This window comes from Chenopodium album, chromosome 27 (genome assembly GCF_948465745.1).
Source record: "Chenopodium album chromosome 27, dcCheAlbu1.1, whole genome shotgun sequence".
Classification (NCBI taxonomy): Eukaryota; Viridiplantae; Streptophyta; class Magnoliopsida; order Caryophyllales; family Amaranthaceae; genus Chenopodium; species Chenopodium album.
Window position 1 is genome coordinate 20,934,377 of NC_137860.1, and position 22,107 is coordinate 20,956,483.

Sequence of the window (22,107 nt, forward strand, 5' to 3'; positions counted from 1 at the left end):
ATCCAACCATATGAAATTTGGATTAAAAATATGAGGCACGAAAATAAAATCTGACTGTCTTTAAACATCTTTAAATTCGAATAGAATTAGGACTTTAAAAAAGGAAAGTTTTTCTTTAATTCAAATTCCTTAATCTTATCTTTTAAAAAAAGGATAATTAAGATCTTGTAGAATCTTATAGAAGATTCTAATCAATCTTAATTAATTTATAAATAGGATTAAACCTTTGGACCCTCCACATGATCATTGGGTCGTAGGTAAAATCCGGTTTGGGCCTAGTTTAGTATTATGGCCATAACTTCCTCACTATTCATCAGAATTGGGCTTATAATATATCGTTGGAAAGGTCTTTTCAACCCCAACCAACTACACTATTATTGGACCCTTATCATGGACCAAACTAAACTGGACTGGATGTTTTCGTAAAACAAGGTGGGTTTTCGAAACCAGAAAGAAAGATTTTAAATAAAAATAACCGCAACACTAGACTTTTCGCACATTCACTTCATTCGATTATCATTGGATGCAAAAGGTATTGATCACTGGGTTTGGTTTTGGGGAGACACAATTGGGTGTTTACAGAAGCCCCCACTTTGACTGGGTTTGGAGAAACTTAGGTTTCGAAAACAAAAGTCAAAGTATCGATATGGACGGAGAATGATTCAGAACGTTCTGCGATCCTAAATCATTCTTATAACGCCGATACCTGCAAATTATTGTTAGTTAAACAGATAAAGAGAGTTAAGAAACGCATATCTTGCACCGTCGAGCACACGTCTCTGAAGTAAACAATTTGTTGTTGCATTTTGGTTTAACGACCTTCCACAAGCTAGAGAACGCCATTTTGCTGTTGTTGATGTTCACTCGTCTCTGAACAATGGAGCCTTTTTTTAGGATTGTTCACTTGTCTCTGAACAATGGAGCTTTCTTGAGGATAGTTCACTCGTCTCTGAACAATGGAGGTTTCTTGAGGATTGTTCACTCGTCTCTGAACAATGGAGCTTTCTTGAGGATTATTCACTCGTCTCTGAACAATGGAGCTTTCTTGAGTATTGTTCACTCGTCTCTGAACATTGGAGCTTTCTTGAGTATTGTTCACTCGTCTCTGAACAATGGAGCTTGATAGAATTCCCACGCGTCTCTGAGCAAAAGAGCTTGATGATATGTCCACGCATCTTTGAACAAAGAGTTTTGATAGGATGCCCACGCGTTTCCGAGCAAAAGATCTTTGATGATATGTCCACGCATCTCTGAACAAAGAGCTTTGAATGCTTGAATGTTAGTTGAGGTTGTTCGGTTGGCTGCGAACAGGAGCTTTGCTGAATGGTTGTATCCTGTAAAAATCAAAAGAATTGCCCAAAAGAATTTGCTATCGTTTTTCTTAGGGTTGACCTAAGGCTTGATGTGTTTCTTAGGGGTGACCTAAGACTTACTGACTGACTTGAGGTTGACCCAAGGTGAATTGAAACGTGTGACTCATGACTCGTGTGACTTCATGTGTTTTGACACATGTGTTAGACTCAACTCGATGTGATATGACACGATATGACTCAATGTACATGATCGAAAATGCAAACAAGCAAAAATTTTCTGTCACTTTTGTGGAGGGTACTGACTTTCTCCCGAAAAAGAAAGACGCGAAAAAGAATCGAAGTGTTTAATGGTGCATGTTGAATGAGCTTAATACGTTAACGTTATCTCTCATAGTACAAGGATTGTAACTTCTTATACTATCCTAGTGGACTCAATAATGAAAGTATTTAGATAACTTAGGCGTGGAGGCTAAGTACTTCATACTTTGTGATGCAATGATTATGACAATAAGTGATTTTGACAAGGCATGCATGCTTCAATGTTGTGTTAAGATTTCATGACAATGGGTTCCTAAAGGAAGGACTATTTGGTCATGTACTTGTGATGTGTGTGAAAGTGACACTATGGATAAGCCGCAAAGGCTAACAGTGTGGAAAATATATTGAAAAGAGTCAAGAGATGGTGACTCTTAGGCTAGGTAGGCTAATGATGTAGGGATCAAGCCCCCAAGTCTAGCTCTAAGTAGATAGGGATGAGCATCGGAGATCCCTTGATATGAATGCATTTTTATTACGGCCGCACCTCAATGTGAGGTTGCCTACGTATCCGTTAGGAATCAGGCCGAACGTAGCTCTAGCCGAACCTCGCACAAGTGTGTGTATACCTCAAAAAAGTCTTTTTAAGGGTTGTAACGTGGTTAGGATAATGGTTAAAGAAAAAGGAGATAAAGGCTCAAGACCCTAGATAAGCCCCCAAGGTGTGCAACCTTGCTTTTGAATCTTTATATTTTCATGCTTGAGGCTTTTAACTCCTTTTTTTTAACTCTCTTTCTTTTTTGTTTATATTTTTCTCTCTTTTTAATTTTGCAATTTTCTATATTTGAATATTTTCAATAAGTGTGGGAAATCTCAATCATGCAGTCCATCACTCACTTGGCATTCATGTTTCTCAGGCACGGTACCGAGCACTCGATAGGAGACGCAATCTGAGACGTGTTCTTACCAACGATATTTTTGTATCAAAGACATTGGAACACTTGCCCTTTTTGTACACTTTTATTATTTCTATGTTTTACCATCTTTAATCTTTTGAATTACTCAAGCTTTTGTTCTTTGAACTTGCATAAGTTACACACTACCCCTATCCCAAAGTTAGGTAGATGTAGGTTGAAAAAAGAAAGGTCTATCGTTAGATGAGGCTCAAAGTGGTTTAGCAAAAAAAATGATTGTATTTTTGAAGGTGAAAATGATATGATAGGGTTACAAGGGGTGCCTCTAATCATGGGTATACCTTATGCTTAGTTCGACCTTGAATTTTTTTTTTTTTTTTTTTTGCAATGCAATGATCATATGCGAGGGAAGAAATGCTCATTTTATTATAGGGGAACAAAATAAAAAACCTATGAAATAAATCTAAAGAAGATGAAGGGTGCCTATGCTAGACTTATGGGGGAAAGGTTTGAAAAAAAAGAAGGAAGAAAGCATGAAATCTTGGTGAGAAGCTTGCCTCGTGTTTTGTCTCTTCATTACTCTTTTTTTTTTTTCAATTATCAATCACATGACTCGAACTCGATTCAACATGCATAGATGTAGAAGAGAACATGGAAAAATGAAGGGAATGATATGTGTGGAGAAAGTATGTGGAGAGTTGGAAGATGATGTAGATGGATAAATATGGAGGAAATTAGAAATATAATGAACCCCCTAACTCAAATGACGGAAAAATCGACTCATGCATCAACCTAAGACATGGTCATGGTGACATATTCACAAAGTGTGTGCTACGACTAGTGAGTGTAGGTGTCATGTTGAGACTTGTGTCATGACCATGTGGCTAGACTATGTGACTAGACTCAAGCAAAGACTAAGTTAAGACCTCACATATATGCATTAAACTGGACAGGCTGTGGTATTTTAGTCATAACTTTTAATGTGTGTCTTTGATTGGGATGAAACCAACGCCAAATTAAAGATAAAACTCGGGGATACAGATCCATAGGTTGTACGACTCATAGTTTTTCCTAGAAATCCGGATTTTCCCAAAACAAGTTGACGCTTGTGCAGTATACGGGAATAAAAATCCGGGTTGACTAAAGAAACTATGACTCGATTTTAGGCTTTTTTATTATTTCAAATTAATTAATTAAACAAAGTCCTTTAGTCATTGGTTAGTTTATTTAAGACTTATTTACAAACACAAGTCAAACCAAACGGTTAGTTTAGTCACATATAAGCTATGCAAAAGTAAGAGATGCACAAATAGTTCAAGTAGTCACAGCATGATGCAAAGAGTTTGCAACCTAACCATGGCTCTAGTTCTCTAAAGTTGAAGGATATGGTTTAGTCAAAGAGGGTCCATGGTTATGAGTCCGGATGCATCGCGAAGAAGCCTTACCTTTGGAAGGGTTGGCGCTTATGGACGGGACCCCACAAGTTAAAAAAACTTGCTTCCACGGTTTGGTGGATTCACAAACTCGGATGTACCCGTCGTTGCCAGGAGCGTTCGATTGGGTAGATGGAGCGTGAGCCCCCAGAGGGTTATGTCCATATGTAGAACACATATGGGTTTCAGAAAAGAGAGAAAAACTCAATCAGGAAGTAGAATCGAGCCAACAGTGCTAGAACTAGTCAAAACAAGAAGGTAGAGTTTTGGCTCGGTATTGGAAGAACTTGGCGCCAGACTACAGGGACTGTCGCTGCAAAAGTACCCCTGTCACCAAGCGACAAAACTGTCGCCAGGCGACAGAAGTACTTTACAGGTGACAAGCCATGTTTTCTAGGCGCTAGTTCCTACATGCCTCAGCAGGTATCTACATTCTTAGAATTTTCCAGATTTCGCAGTATTATTTTGATTCTAGTTGTGAAAGATATTTCTCAAATTTCCTACATGTAAAAATCCTATGTTTTTTACGCATTTTGGATGGTCTATCCAATGAGGACCTTTTTTATGCATATAACAATAATGTTAATCAAAATTACGCACATGAAAACTTAGAACTTTTCGAGTTTCATCCGCTGATTCTAAATCATTGCCAAAATAAATTTCAGGAATTAAAATAGACATCCTCCCCAGTGGAGTCGCCAAAAACTGTAGGGAATATTTCAAGCACTATAACCCCAAGCTTGAACCCCACTATGGTCATACACTAAAGTATGGTAGCGTCCAAAGGGAAAGAAAAGAGAGCAAAAAAGTCGCCAACAAGTTTTAGGAACTTGTAAACTGTTCACGAGGTGAAGGTTACACCCCTTAACGATCCAAGAGATCGTCACCTCCATAAGGTCTTGAACCAAGTAGGGTTCGGGGATGAGGGTACGAATCCAATCTACAAAAGAAAGGACCCGCCCTATAAAATATACCTCTACTTTATTCTACTCGTTTTCATGTGCGCTTTCTGACTAACATGCAAACATTATATTAATCCTAAACCTGTTTAATCTATGATGGTTGATTATTAATGCACAAATTAAACTATTGTCAGCGATCACTTGAATTAAAATCATATTAGCCTAAACCAAATTATTTATTATCTTATTAAGCGTGATTTCAAGTACAAATTCCCTTTGAACATGTATAAAAGGCGTGATCAAGGAATAACAATAATAATATAAATCAAGCAACATAATAATAATCATAAAGCTTAAATATAATAGCAAGATCCTAGGCATGATACTAACAAGATTAATAACAAATCTTAGTATGTCACTAAACAATAAAGATCAAAGTTTTAAACCTAACATGGTACTAACATGATATTAGAATGAATAAAAGGCACCCTAAACATGATACTAGAAAGCAATAAATAACATCCTAACATGATACTAGGAATTAAACAATTAAAACATGTTTTCTACATTGAAATAAAATAGGGAGTAAGCTAATTTACTTACTTTGAAGCCACATACCTCTTTCTAATAACAAAATACATGTGTTAGTAAAGTTCAATGAAAATAATAAAATCAAAAAATTAACTTAAATAATTGAAATAAAGAGTTAAAAAGTTTAGACTGGATTTGGGACCAAACCCTTAGAAAAGTATAAAACTTTCACGTCTAGGGCGAAGGCAACTTCAAACTTGACTAGGTGTTTCTAGATCTTGTGAGTGCGGTATGGTGTTTAGTAAAAGCTAGTTTAGAAATCAAGAGGGAGAAAGAATAAGCTATATTGCTTAAAAGAGAAGAGAGAGAATTATGATGGTTGTGGATTGATTATGGAGGTTCAAGACCCTATTTATAGGAAAAATAGTCCGAAAATAGGTAGAATTTGATAAGTAATAAAACTCCACGCTGTCGCCAATAAACCGACCTTCGCTAATTGTCACCACGCGACAAGCTTGTCGTTTGGTGACAAAGACAGTTTTTGCGGATTTTGTTTTTACCATATCTTTTGAGTCAGAAGTCCAAATAAGTCATATAATAAGTCTTTGAAAAGATCTTGAAGTCTACTTTCCAATGCAATTAGAATAAATTAAAATATTTTGTAGATAAAAAGATATGGCCGAAATTGTTAAAGGGTGTCAGTTTTGGATAGAGTTTCGTATTTCTTTCATATCTTTTTCGTTATAGCTCGGAATTAATATTATAATATATCATTGGAAAGATAATTTAAAGATATATCCAACCACATAAAATTTGGGGGAAAAATATGAGGCACGAAAATAAAATCTGACTGTCTTTGAACATCTTTAAATTCGAATAGAATTAGGACTTTAAAAAAGGAATTTTTTATAAAAAGGAAAGTTTTTATTTAATTCAAATTCATTAATCTTATCTTTTCAAAAAAGGATAATTAAGATCTTTTATAATCTTATAGAATATTCTAACCAATCTTAATTAATTTAGAAATAGGATTAACCTTTGGACCCTCCACATGATCATTGGGTCGTAGATAAAATCCGGTTTGGGCCTAGTTTAGTATTATGGCCATAACTTCCTCATTATTCATTGGAATTGGGGTTATAATATATGAAAAGGTATTTTCAAGCCCCATCCAACTATACCATTATTGGACCCTTATCATGGACCAAACTAAACTGGACTGGATGTTTTCATAAAACAAGGTGGGTTTTCGAAAACAGAAAGAAAGATTTTAAATAAAAATAACCGCAATACTAGACTTTTCACACATTCACTTCATTCGATTATCATTAGACGCAAAAGTTATTCATCACTGGGTTTGGTTTTGGGGAGACACAAATGGGTGTCTACGATACTATAAAGCAATAAATAACATCCTAACATGACATTAGGAATTAATAAATAATAAACATGCTTTCTACATTGAAATAAAAAAGGAGTTAGCTAATTACTTACTTTGAAGCCTCGTACCTCTTTTTAATAACAAAATACACGAGTTAGTAAACTTTAATGAAAAATCAAAGAATTAAATTAAAGAATTGAAAGAAAGAGTTAAAAAGTTTAAACTAAATTTGGGACCAAACCCTCAGAAATTATCAACCTTTCATGTCTAGGGTGAAGGCAACTTCGAACTTGGCTAGGTGTGTCTAAATCTAATGAATGCGGTATTGTATTTGTAAAAGCTAGTTTAGAAACAGATCGAGAGAGAATAAAGCATGTATTGCTCGAGAGAGAAGAAAGAGAATTAGATGATTGTAGATAATTCAAAACGGAGGTATAGGGACCCTATTTATAGGAAAATAGTCCAGAAATCAATAGAAAATAGTTAGAATTTGAAGAAGAATAAAACTCCACCTTGCGACGAACCTATCGTCCGGCGATGCAAGACAATTTTTTGCGGATTTTGTTTTAATCATATCTTTTGATCCAAAAGTCCAAATAAGGCATATAATATGTTGTTGGAAAGCTCTTAAAGTCTAATTTCCAACATAACTAGAATCACATTAAAATATTTTGTAGATAAAATGATATGGCAAAAATAATGGATGGATGTCAGTTTTGGACAGAGTTTCGTATTCCTTTCATATTTTTTCGTTATAGCCCGGAATTTATATTATAATATATCATTGGAAAGATAATTTCAAGATCTATCCAACTATATAAAATTTGGATAAATATTATGAGGCACAACAATAATATCTTACTGCCTTTGAACACCTTCAAATTCGAATAGAATTAGGACTTAAAAAAGGAAAGTTTTATTCAAATTCAAACTCTATGATCTTATCTCTTCAAAAGGATAATGAAGATCTTTTAGAAACTCATAGAAGCTTCTAATCAATACTAATTAGTTTAGGAATAGGATTAAACCTTTGGACCCTGCTCATGATCATTGGGTCGTAGGTAAAATCCGGTTTGGGATTAGTTTAGTATTTTGGCCTAATTTCCTCATTATTAATCGGAATTAGGCTTATAATATATCGATGGAAAGGTATTTTCAAGCCCCATCCAACTAAATCATTATTGGACCCTTATCATGGACCAAATAAAACTGGATTGGACGTTTTCATAAAATAGAGCAGGTTATCGAAAACAGAAATAAAGATTTTAAATAAAAACTAACCGCAACACTAGACTTTTAACACTTTCACTTCATTTGATTATGATTCGACGCGAAAGGTATTCATCACCGGGTTTGGTTTTGGAGAGACACAAATGGGTGTCTACACCACTTACTTGCCATGCATTACAACTACAAGTTCTCTCTACCATGTTAATGACATACTTGGTTTGGGTTACCCCTTCCCTAACACCATCACAAAATTAACCATTCCAAAAGGCATTCCATCCTCTAGCCCATACCTCATGCTTCTCTAGTTGTTGTTGTATTCTTGGACATATATTGAGGTCTCTTTCTTTAATCATGTCTCTCTTCTTATGTAATATCTCCATTTAGCCATCTCTAATGTCTTCTAGCATGGTGATTATTGGCTTGTGTCTCCATTTGAGGATATAAGCATTAAAATTCTCACTCATGTTATTGTCAACACTGTCACAACATGATGCCCAAATTCTCTCTATCCCATGATGCCCAAATTCTCCATGGGTAACCCTTTTCTTTGTGTTCACAAACAGCCCCTACCTTCATCTTGTCATTCTTACTAAAAGGTATGTGTTTGCCTTGTGCAATTGAGTGATTCCTAATTGTTTTTTTAAAAGTGGTTGGGTTGTCAAACTTCTGACCAGCATAGAAAACTTGTTCTTTTTCCTCACTCAGTCTACTACTACTCTTAACATACTTGATGATAGGTTGCGCAACTAGAAAACCACATTCGCTGTCATCATTATCCTCAATAGGGCAATCACAGTCACCGAACCCCTCAAATTCACTACATATTTCACCTAATCCCTTAGAAGCAGCAACCTTCCTAAGCATTTGTAACTCCTCCAGATAAGAATATTCATTTTTTTTTTCATTTGCCACTTCTGACCTTGCCTTTACAAACTCATCATCATCCTCATCAGTCCCCTCTATATCATAGTCTATATCACCATTAGTTGCCCTTGGAATACATACTGGTTCATTCTCATTGTTATCATTAAACTCTGTCACATTCTCTCCTTCATTTTTTGTAGTTATTAACCTCACAAATGATCCTTGTCTCTCTCTCGCTAATTCTGAATTAAAGGGGTGCTAGGTTCCTCGTGTTTTGTATAAACATGAATGAGTTTGTATTGAAGAAGTAATGTCAAAAATGGATCAACAATAGTGCGGTCAAACCCAGATACCTAATTCCAAAATTAAAATCCTTCCTAGGGTCTAAAAAATGAACCTTCACAATGTCGTTATAACCCAAACTCTCTATTATATTTTTCACATACACTGCATCAACAGTTTCAAGGACGTTATCAAAGACATTTTATAGACCCCCCTAAGTATGATACATCATCATCACCAATTTGCCACTGACCACCATGATGCACAACCAAACAACCTTTTAAATCCATTACTCTAACAACAACAAAGAATGAACTAGTTCAACATCCATTACATTACATATATACATCAATAAAAATATAAATTGTTGTATCTCATATATATACAAGATAATCCAAATAATCAAATATTTTATACAAATGTATGAGCAATAGATGTAGATCAAATAATTCCCATATTTCATTACCTAAACTGATCATATATGATCATAACAACATTCATCAACAACTTATTTATTCAAATGCAATAGATTAGTTTTCATTTAGTTACATACAATAATCACCTACTTAAATACATGAAATTCAACTCAAAAAAATCAAACCATCCTCCCAAAGTTCATATGATTGTCAAGAACATCATAAATAAGCATAATTAAATTAATAAAAAAAGAAAAATTGGCTTCAAACTTTAAAAAAGTTCTAACCATACCTCACAAAATTTTATAAGATAGTCAAGAACATCATATATAATTTAAATAAATTAGCAAAAATTTCACATCACAACTCTATAAAATATAAACTCTAACTCAATTTTCGTAAATCAAAAGGGGCATAAACTGAAGAAAGATTAAAGTAGGATGAAATTGAGGATAAATTTACCTTCACTTGATGTTATCTTTGTAGATTTTCCTCTCCTTTGATCAGATGATAGTCCCAAATCCCACCATAAGATACAATGGAGGTCGTTCGTTTTTGTAGGATGAAATTGTTTCAAAGTTCAATACTCCCAAAAGTCCCAACTTCCCAAATATTATCCCTTGTTTCTCTCGTAAAAAAGAAAGAAAAAAAAACATCAATAGTCTTTATTTTAATTTATTTATTTATATATATATTTTAAAAAGTCAATTTTAAATCAATATTGCCATGTTGGTAAAAAAAAATGCCACATAATTTCAAATAGTCTCTAAACTATTGACTACTAGGCAAGGTTCCTAAACTATTGGCCGAAAATATTAATCCTTGGTGGTTGAGGGACCAATTTGCCTCACTCAATAGTAGAGGGACTAAAATAACACGCAAGCAATGTAACTAATTAGCGTGTTTTATTACTTTTTTCTCTTTAATTTCACTGCTTTTCTCACATAAACGAAGGTGTGTCAAAATCATTTATTGACAATGTGTTTAACTAAGTTTTCTCATAATATTTAGCTTAACCTTGCTAATCACTTCCTCTGTTTTTTAATAAATGTAACACACTATTTTTACATTATTTAAGAAAAGTGGTTCTCACATGTTTTATTACGCTTAAAATGGGGATAAGAGATTGTTAGAAGTATAATTACGTGAACCATGAGCTTTAAATAAGGGTGTTAGTGTTGAAGCTTAAAGGTTTTGATGATGAGGAACTTAAACTATAGCAAACTCAACTAATAAAGGTTTTCAAGTGTTTAATTAGTTTAAATGAAATTGATCATGGTGATGGAAGAAGTAACTGGAACTAAGAAGACATGAAGAGATCTTTATTTAAAAGGTTAAACAAAATAGAAGAAGAGTTCTCTAACAAGAACCGAGTTCCTTAACAGGAACGTTCCCTAACAGGAACCTGAAGACAGCAAGCTAAGGTCTTTGGTGGAATTTAGTAAGCGTGGAGCCCAAGTAACCTACCTGTACAAAAGCGCGGCGCACCAATTTAATTTAGTTAAGTTTTTTATCTTCTAGATTATTGTTAATATGTTAACTAGGAGAAGCGTGACAAGTTTGCTTGGTAAATAAATTAATATGGAAAATATAAAAGATAGATTTTAGGAAAAGATTTTCTAAAGAGTTTTATTTCTTAAAATCGGTTTGTTAAAAAGATAATTCTTTTTAATAAAAAATCTTTCTATCTTATTTTCCGGAAAAGATATTCTTCAATAAAGTCGTGTTTAAAGATAAGTTAAGTTAACTTTTTTATCTTTTAAAAAACCTACTTGCTATACAAGTCATACTTGTATAAATAGTAGAGAGAAAAATGGTTTAAGGTTTTTTGTGAGTTTATGCGTGGAGAAATCACAGAGCTTTAATTGAGTAACTGTACTAAGCTTCTAACTTATCATATTAGTTTCAGATTTCGTGCATAGCTTGCCTATCATACTAGGTGTCATACATTTGTATTGGTTGGGTTATTTGGGTGAGTTTGTTATTTTATATTGCATACAGATTGTGTAAGCTTCTAGTGTGAAGCTGAGGGTTTTGTACTTAGGTGGTACAAGTAGTTTTTTACTTTGGCAGTACGAGTGAATCTAAGTGTGGTACTTAGATTAGGTAGGATAGGGTCATATCAAGTAGCAAGTCCAGTGAGGAACTTGTGAAATAAAGGTCCGTGTTTAATAGGTTGTAACTTGGTGTTTGCCCTATTATAGTGAAGTGTGTTGTGTTTGAAATTCCTAAGGTAGGGTCAAGGTTTTACTTCCAGTTAGGCTCTGGAAGGTTTCCTTGTAAAATCTGTGTGTCTTTGCGAGTTCTTATATGCATTGTTTTATAATTCCGCAAAAGTAGCCAATAGGAACTCCATACAATTCACCCCCCCTCTTGTATTAATTGTCTCAACTAACAGTTAGATAGCAATTAGTGGTTCATGGAGGCGGATGTACCATGCGCATGGTAAATCCGTTTCCAAAAAAAAAGCGGAAAGAACATTGTATAGAGATGTAAAGAACATTTAGCTAAAATGAAAAGAACATTTAGTTAAAGTGAAAAGAACATGTTATAGAATTGTATAGATTAAAGAAATGAACATAACACTATCTTATAAAGAACATCATATCATCTTCAACCTTTGTCACATTATTCTCAAATTCAACATTTATCCAGATTCATCAAATTTTAAAAAGGAAAATAAATAATGAATTTTATGATCACAAAATATTCTAATACAAATCTAAAGTAACACAATTAAAGAAAAATAAGACTTCATTCAAAATTACCTTCAATCTTTGATTAACAAATCCACATATTCACCTTCATTAAAAATCATTCCATTAACAAACAATGATTAAAAGCACCACGAAACTCGATCTAAATGCACAGCCATTGTCTTCTATCAGAAGAATTTCTTTTTCTCTATAAATTTTCTAATTCTCTCTCTAAGATTTTTTATTCCTCTCTCTAAAAAATTCAAACAAGTGAAATAAACATGAAGAAATGTATAAATTTCTATTGAGATTGGGAAATAATTACTAAAACTCTTCAATTATGGAACAAATAATTCATTTAAAGATTGAAAAGCTAGATGTTCTTTAAAAAAATACTACTCTGTATTATGTTCTTTATGTGTGTGTGTGTGTGTTTTTTTTTTTTTTTTTTTGAATAAAAATATTATTCATTACATTATATTATTATGTTCTTTATTAATAATACGGATGTTCTTTAAATATATACAAAGAACATAAAAGTTGATGTTTTTTTTACAAAATAGTTATATGTTCTTTACAAAACAAATATATGTTCATTATAAAACATCCATATGTGATGTTCTTTATTAAATAATGATATGTTCTTTACAAAATAGCTATATGTTCTTTACTGAACAACTATATGTTCATTCCGCATTTTTTAAAGAAATCCGGATGCACGGAGCATGGTGCATCCGCCTCCATGATAAAAATTTCAGTTAGATAGTATAATTTTTAAATCTATTTATAGTGTGTTGAAAGTATAGTGTTAATTCCATTTTACGGAAGTGTTGCACGTATTTAAAAAGAAAATGAAGGAAGGAAGTAGTTATCAACGTTTTTTCATACTTCAGATTTAATTTACTCCCTTTGTTTTATATTAATCGCAACACTTTGAGTGGCACATAGGCCAATGCAACTTTGACCGATAATATTTGTCATTATGTATTATTATTATAACTCCATATTATTAAGGAAAAAAAAAAGCTTGATACGGTAAAAGTATACATAAAGATGAATCCAAAAGTGATTTATTACATGACAACCTATATATGTGTGTCTTTTATATTTTTAGAAAAAATTATAGTCAAATATAGTATATGAAACGGGAGTAGTAAATCACATTAAACACATACGATTTGTGAATTTTGTAACATGTACATTTTTTTTATCGAAACTATAATATTTTTTGCTAAAATTAAATTTTATTATTATTAAGTAGATTTCTTATTTACAATTCATTTTTGCTATTTCACTATTGTATTTTCTTTTAGAATTTATTAAATATTAATGATTATGGCTTCAGTTTATTGAAATTAATTGAATTTTTAAAATTAACTTATTTTTATTGAATTAAAATTATATTATATTCGTTAAATGTGAATTATTTGTATTAAATATTATTCCATCTGTCTCTTTTCCAATGTTATGTTTCCAATTTTAGTATATCGTCTCTATGGTTGTATTACTACATCTCATAACAATTTTACACACTAAAATTTTAATGCAACTATTATCGTTACATACCCATTTATTGAAACATTTTTTTTTTGAAACAAATATTTTCATTTACAAAAATATTTACCTATTCCCAAAACATATATTCCTATTTTATTTACTCCGATCTTAAAACATTGTTTTTTTATTGAAAATAACCTGCTCTGAAACTTTTTTCTTTATACCCGCGTAAAATCCAAAACGTAACAAGAAAGAAAAGCAAGGTCTTAAAACAAATAACATGCATATTTAGACCAAGATCATGTCGGATACTTTAATCTAATATTAAAAAGTTTAAACATCGTGCCATTTAATAATCCTGATAGATCTCATTTTACAACATTTTTACCATGTATTATAATATCACCTCTTTTACAAACATTGGGACCCAAGAGGGATACAATATATACTTACATAGCGTACAAAATATCAACCAATTACATCTTTGAAACACTACTTACCCTTTGCTTTTTTTTTTTTCTTTTTCAAGTGTAGTTTGGATAATACTCATATATAGTAGAAACTTCTACTGAATTATTTGTGTATTAGGCAGAAGAAGCAAAGACAAAATCCATGGAAAGCAATATACTTCTCATACACCACAAAATTAAAAAGAGAAATGGGTGGAGAAGATATTAAAAACATAGATTTTTTTTTTTTCCCATACTTGTAGTAAGCTTTGTTACCCATATTTTCACCATTTCTGTTCTCTAATTCAATGTTGGACCTTAGCATAGTGATGTTGCGAGTCGGGGCCTCCGGGAGAAACCCGGTCGGATCCGATCCCATTGACCCACATCGGACGCTCCTTTTGAAATTTGATAACATCATGGAAGCCAAGCTCATGCAAAATTTGGTTGCTACTAATATTTTTTCTACCCTTTTGGTGGTAAAGGATACGTGCATGGCACCCTAAGAAGAAGGATGAAGAGAGTATAAGCACGAAAACTGCGAGTACACGCATCGAAAAGGACATAGATATAGCCATTTTACAAAACAAAGAAAGGGATTTGAAGTTAACAAGTTAGGGATGAAGCTAAAATATTGTAGGTATGAAAGAAGTTGGTTGATGAAACTTTGGGTTTTTGGGTGTGTATTTATAGGGCTTAAAAGAATAAGGATTTTAAAAAATAATGGATCTATATGGAATAAGTTAATAGCCAATCATGTAATTTTTTTTATTTATTTAAATGGACAAATTACATATATAATATGATGTTTATTTTAATGTGTACTAAATAGTTTTTTGCTACAAGAAATTAAAGCTAAGTATGGTTCAAAATGAGAATGTATGATCTCTTGTTACTGATCACATGGGAGGTGCATGGTCACTTTGTTGATAAAAATAAAAAATGTGCATGCATCTGGCACCTTTATAAATACATATGCTATTGTCTACATAATTCACCTGAGTATCTAGTTTAAGAGCATAACTTCCCAAGTTTTTTGTCATACTATCTATACATTTTCAACATACTTGCCGACCTTAAAGGGGCTTATTTTGGGGAAAATTGAACAAAAACAATACAACAAATGTACATGCTAATTTGGTAACTTTTTTTTGCTACAATTGGCAGTAGGAATCTAACTTTCTGGCCTCGGCACAAATGGATAAAATTACATAAATGAGCAAATTAACTTCTTCTTTATTTTTTGTAGGTAAGAAAAATTACCTCGTATATGTCAAGCTGGCTTACGTTAGGAGGGTATACACTTGAGAGTGGATTGAATGCTAACGAGTTGCCTTCGTACCTTTTGAGTGCTCCTAGTAAGAATTGGATCAGGCTAACTTGTACTTAACACTTAGGGCATGTTCACATTTACTTAATTTCAGTTCATTTCAGTTCAGTTCAGCTCCAATCAGTTCAGTTCAGTTCCAATCAGTTCAGTTCAGCTCTGAATTTCCCTCTCACATAAAATATTCATTTCAGTTCAGTTCAGTTCAGTTCCAATTAGTTCAGTTCAGTTCAGTTCAGCTCCAATCAGTTCAGTTCAGTTCAGCTCAATTCAGTAAATATGAACAGACCCTTAGTCAGCGAGCATATTTACTACTAAATTTTACATTGTGTGAAAAGAATGTTAGTTGTACAAGAAAGGACCAGAAGAGAAGGAATGTTAGAGTATTGAGGAAGTATATGCCACAACTTTACCATAGTAATTTACTAAGTATAAGAGATCAAAAACCTTGTGAGAATAACTTACAAAAATGGCATGTATAGAAACATATACATATATGAAATTACTCTTCGACTTAAGGTACAAATTAAATAATATCACCTTATCATTAGAAAAAGTATGAATGATAATTTTTGTTAAGAATACTGTATTGTGTATTGTACTTGGCTGCCTACTTAGCTTTAAGGTTCTCATAAACCTTACAAGATCCTATTGATTGACATAGAGTAAGTTTGTCAACTAAGAAGGACTCAGCTCCCTTATTTATGTTATGACCCCAAAGAATCTAAAAAATCCCATCACCGATCCAAATCGCTTTCGTTCTATTTCCCGTTAGCATTAGGGTAGGGGTGTCAACATAGATTGGGCCATTATAGGGGTGTGTAACGTAGATGACTTTGGTGTATACTTCCTCCATTTTTTAATCATTGCAACAATTCCCTAAAATGAAAATGTCACAATACTTGTAACACACCATAAATAGAAAGTTATTTTAGGAAATAAGTATATTATTTCTCTTAATTAAAGCACATGACCGACTAAATTACATTACTAACAACCACTTATCCTATTTTAAAGTGTATTATATCATGTGAACCCCACATTATTTTTTAAATATTGTGAAAAAGTGTGTGTTGCAACTATTCAAAAATGGAATTAGTACATATTAACCATGGGGATGAAGACATATGTAATTTTGACAAAGTTACACAAAATTTTTATGTGTAACTAGCCACATCGTATGGCCAATAGAATAAAATTAATAGTAAAATTTTCATGGCATTTTATTAATTTGTCGCAATATATAATTGTGAAGATGCTTAACGACAGGCCGCCAATGCCACTATATAACTCATCAACTTGCGAATTGAATTGCGGCGATCGATCCTTTGGTGACCTTCATTCATAATCCCATGTTTCAGACCTACACTACTCGCCGCCAACAAATTAAGTTTTGCCAATTTGTCCGATTTCGGCGCTCGTCAGTAAATTTTTACAACAAATTCATGTACACAACTCTTTTTTTTTTTTTTTTTTTTTTTTTTTGAGTTTTTTGGGAAAATTCATGTACACAACTTTAATGAAAGATAGTGTTAAATTTTAGTAACAAGTAGGACAGATCATAGATATATTAACTTCATCTCTAAAAAGCTTGCGTAAAAGTTAAAGGATTAATTTGTTTAGGCAAGCCTAATAGAGCTATTATCTAGAATGAACTAATAAGTTATACTTCCTTCGTTTTCTTTTACTATAAAGACTAGAATAGATCCGGTGTACAATAACTTATTTTTTAAACCCAACCTTCAAGTATACCATACGAATGTGATTATATCATACGAAATGTGATTATATTACTACAAAAGTGATTATATCATCCTGAAACTGTTATGTAAATGTATCACTCGAAAAGTAAATTTATCATTATAAAAAGTATCAAATAGTAAATTACATCATTCAAAAGATGATTTTTAAATTTTATCACCCTAAAGATAATTATATAATTTTATTAAATGGTTTAATATGAGATTATATAATTAAAAATATGACTCACAAAAAGATAATTATATCATCTTAAAAAGTGACTATATCATCCAGAATGTGATTATATTATTTGAATGTGTCAAATTTTGGGTCTACAATAATTCATTGTAGACCGAGTCCATACAAGACCAATTGTTCTTTTACTTGTAACACTTCCCTAAAAAGGATATGTCACAATACTTGCAACACATTATAAAAGGAAAGTTTAGGGAAAAACTATACTATATCCCTTATTTAAAGCACATGACCACTAAATTACACTCATAACAACCACTCATCCTATTTTAAAGTTTAGGGAAATTCTCTTTGGTGAACTCCAACTTTTTAATTTTCTAAGTGGTAAACGTTCTTAAATTTTATTATCAATGGTAAACCTAAATTTTTATATTAAGTCAACTATAAAATTAATGATAAATTTTAACTAGATATTTAACCATAGTTAGTTTTTTTTTTGGATTTTTTTTATTAAGTGACACATGTCACAAGTGAATTGGCTAAAACAATGTAGGAACAATTTGTTAAAAAAAAAACCGGTCAAAACCCCCAAAAACCACCAGCCACCTGCCAGGCTGCCACCTCTAATACCGGCCACCAGCCAATCCCCAAAACTATCTAACCACCTAATTCCGACCACCGCCGCCTAACCCCCCTCTCCTTGCACCGATTTCCTCCTCCCCACACTGGTGCTGCGAACCCCTACCCTCCCTCTTTATTCCCGGCAACATTACTTAATCGAAAACCCCCTACCTCCCTTGAAACCTTTCTCTCCTCTCGAAAATCCCTTAAAACCACCTCCCACATTGTCAAAAACCGCCGAAAACCCCTCCCCCACCATCGAAAACCCTAGCCGCTAGGGTTTCAGGGTGGTTGGAGGAAAGATTTGGGGTTTTTGGCAATAGGAGGGGTTTCGTTGGTGGTTTCGTGGGGGGAAATGAAGGGTGTTTCGTGAAGAGAGGAAAGCGGCGACGCCAGGGAGTGGAGGAAGCGTGGCTGGTCGGCGAGCATGGGGCAGTAGGTTTACAGTGCGGTGGAGGTAAGGGTGGGTCGGTGGGTGAACGGAAGGTTGAGTGGTTGTTTTGTAATTTTTGGGTTTTAAGGTTTTGGAATGGGGGAAAGGGAGAAGGATAGGGTCGCCGGCCGCCAGTGATGGGTAGGTCGCTGGTTTCCGACCGCTGGGAGGGGGCTGGGCAGTTGGTTGGGGGAGGGGTTGATTTTTTTTTTTTTTTAAAAAAAATAATTTAGTTAAAAAAAAAAAGTAAAAAACTAACTATAGTTAAGGAAATAACACTTATCAATGGTAAACAATAATTTAGGTTTACCATTGATAATAAAATTTAAGAACGTTTACCACTTAGAAAATTGAAAAATTGGAGTTTACCAAAGAGAATTTCCCTAAAGTTTATTATATCATGTAAACCCCACCTTTCTTAATTATCGCGATAAAGGGTATGTTGCATCTAAAAGAAACAAAGGAAGTACTTTATAGGTTCTTTGTATTTATAACAATTTGACTTTTTATATTATTTATTGCCTTTATTTTGGCTACTTGACTTTCTTGATTTATAATTAAGAAAAGAAAAAAAACAAACATCGCGTTTTCTGTGTGGCCGGCTAACACACACTAAAACACTGATCAGGTAATCCCTAACCAAGTAAACTTTAACTGTTTGAGTAACTCCTAACCAAAAAAACCCTTGATAGACCGAGTAAACTCTGATCGACCAAGTAACTCATGATCGAATAACCCCTAACCGATCGAAAAATCATTGACTAAGTAATCTTTGGTCGACAAATTAATGTTGACCACACGGTGTGGCCAGCCACAAATAAAACTTTAAATAGGTTCAACCTGAATTTTAAACAACAAATGAATTTTTTATAATTGTTACATATATAGATAATTGAAGATATTAATTAATGATAAAAATAATGCATTGACAAGTGTGAAAAATAAAATAAAAATGTATCTCATGCTATTCTCTTTCTCTCTTCTCTCTTCTCTCTTTTTTCTCCTATCTCCTTCTTTAAGGTTATAGATTTTTTGGTCATTTAGGTCAAAAATAGTCTTCCTTTTTGTCTTTTTTTTTTTTTCATTTTGCTTTAATCTAATTAAATAGTCTTTTTTTTTCTTTTTTTTTTTTTTGTGTCTGTTTGGCTCTCTCCATTTTCAAGTCTTTTAAAATTTTCTTGATTATAATTCTCATCTATGGATGTTTTTTTTTAGGACTCAAGTAATAATAATAATTGGAAAGATGATCTGAATTCATATGGGTTTAGCCTTTAGGGTTTGTTATCAATTTTACAATTTGAACATTAGTGAAGATTGTCATATTGCAAAGTCATCTACTTAAACAGAATTGAAAACATTGAAAAATATTTTATATCTAAACATTAAACTAATTTGGTCTCTACTGACAATGTCAAAAGGTGGCAAACTTAAACAAAAGGTTAAGTTGATGATTGAAACTTATAATTAATTGATTTTTTTTTTATAAATGATCACCTCTATCTTCAATCATTAATTTGCTCCTACCTACTTCCACTTTATTTTAATTATTTTTATTCTATTTTTTCTCTCTAGTTGAGCCATAACCAATCACTCATTCCTATGCATTTTTCAATGAGCACCCTTGAGTCATTAGATAACAATTTAAAATATTAAGTATCTTGTGTCGGTGTAATTATACTGATATTAATTTCTATATTACTATTCTTACCTGTCTTATCTGATGTCCCAGGGCATTCGTTAGATTTTCCAAAGTAATGTCTAATATTAGAAGAATTTCTTAACTCATGTAAAAACGAAAATTAAATGAAATGAGTATTAAGAGAGTGTAATTGATACCAATTAATGATGATATACCACAATAAGTATTACAATAACAAAGTAGATTGTCAAATAAAACATTGCATATGTGTATATGTATATATGGATTGCAACTAATTCTTCGAATATTAATACATGGGATAAATATGAATTATATTAATAAAAGAGAGAGATAAAAACAATTCATGCAGTAAGGTTTTCTAATACCCTAATTTAATACTCCGTAGTTATAATTTATTTTAGGTTACGTTTAATTAATCTAATTTTACCTGATAAAACTTAATAAGGGTATATTTAATTCATTGAAATTTTTACCTTAATTCACTAGAATTGATTTGAAACTTAATAATTGTACTTTAAAAACATTCATCGATTCAACTAATTTTCATTTATCCTCATCTTACAATAACTTACCAGAATTTATCCAATCTTAAATATTATATTTAAGAGATAGAACCTTAGGAGATTTCACCTATAATCACGACGTTATTAAAAGTTTAGATTCTCAATTACCCATTGCCAAAAACAAGCTTGGTGTGTTTACTACTATTATAAATTAATAATAATGCAATGTTTCCTATAGTTACCTTTTTCTTTGTTCCTGGCATCTTTTGTCTTTCTTATCTCTTAGTTCTTTTTGCCCGTTATTTAATTTCGTGTTTTAGTTATGGCAGTTTGTCGTTGCACCTAGATGGTGGTAGTTTATTTGTGATGGTATATACTTTATACCACTAATAATAAAATATTAGATTTAAAAGGCACCATAAAGTTTAGTATACAAGGTTTGACGGAATATACACTTTAAATCTACTAGAGAAGCAAAGTAATAACTCCGTTATATTGATGTTCGATGACGTTTGTGAATACCATAGAAGCAAAGCAGGGTTATTACCTACTACTAGAGGAGCAATTCATGTAATTCACTTTGACTAATGTTTGTGATTTATGCATAACAATTGTCATTATTTGGTAGGAATCATCTCAATGAAAAATTTATTAATATTTAATATAACTTATACACATTAATAATTAAAGATATTATCGGTCAAAGTTTTGCATTGACATACATGCACAAGAAAAACAATTCACTTTATAATGTAGGGTAATGTACACTACAAAATTAAGTCAATATAGCATCAACTACAATTTGTTGCTATTCACCCAAAATTTGTTGCCAACTGAAGTTAGCAACGAGTTGGAAACAAAAAATTATTGTTGCTAAAAGGCTTGTTGCGATGTGATTTTGGCTACCAGTTGCAAAACAATTTTGTTATTTTTACAAGAAGTGATAGAATAATATATAATATGGTTGAGGGGTTTTTGATTGAATATATAAAATAATTATTCCTTCGTGTTTTAATAAGTGTTACAGTTTGACTTTTTTCACTATTCGCATAATGACTTTGACTTGATTAATTTACTAATATGTAAAAAAACAAATGTTATAGTATAAGACATTGCTGGATTCGTTACAATGTATACTTTCATATTATAAAATTTTCTATGATTTTACTAATATATTAATAGATAAATTAATGGTCAAAGTTGTGTCTCGTCATGTGTACTTGGTCAAACTGTAACACTTATTAAAACACGGAGTGAGTACAAGCTTTAACCATTAAATTAGACTTTTGGTGCGTTTGTACTATAATATGGTATCGGAGCCATCATGATAAAAATTCACATGTTTAAATCTCATCCACCCCTTTTTTCAAATGAAATTTATTAAAAAGGATTGAACAAGTAATTGATAATTTTTATGTACCCCTACCAAATGTAAAATGATCCTAGGAGCTAGAGATTCATAAGA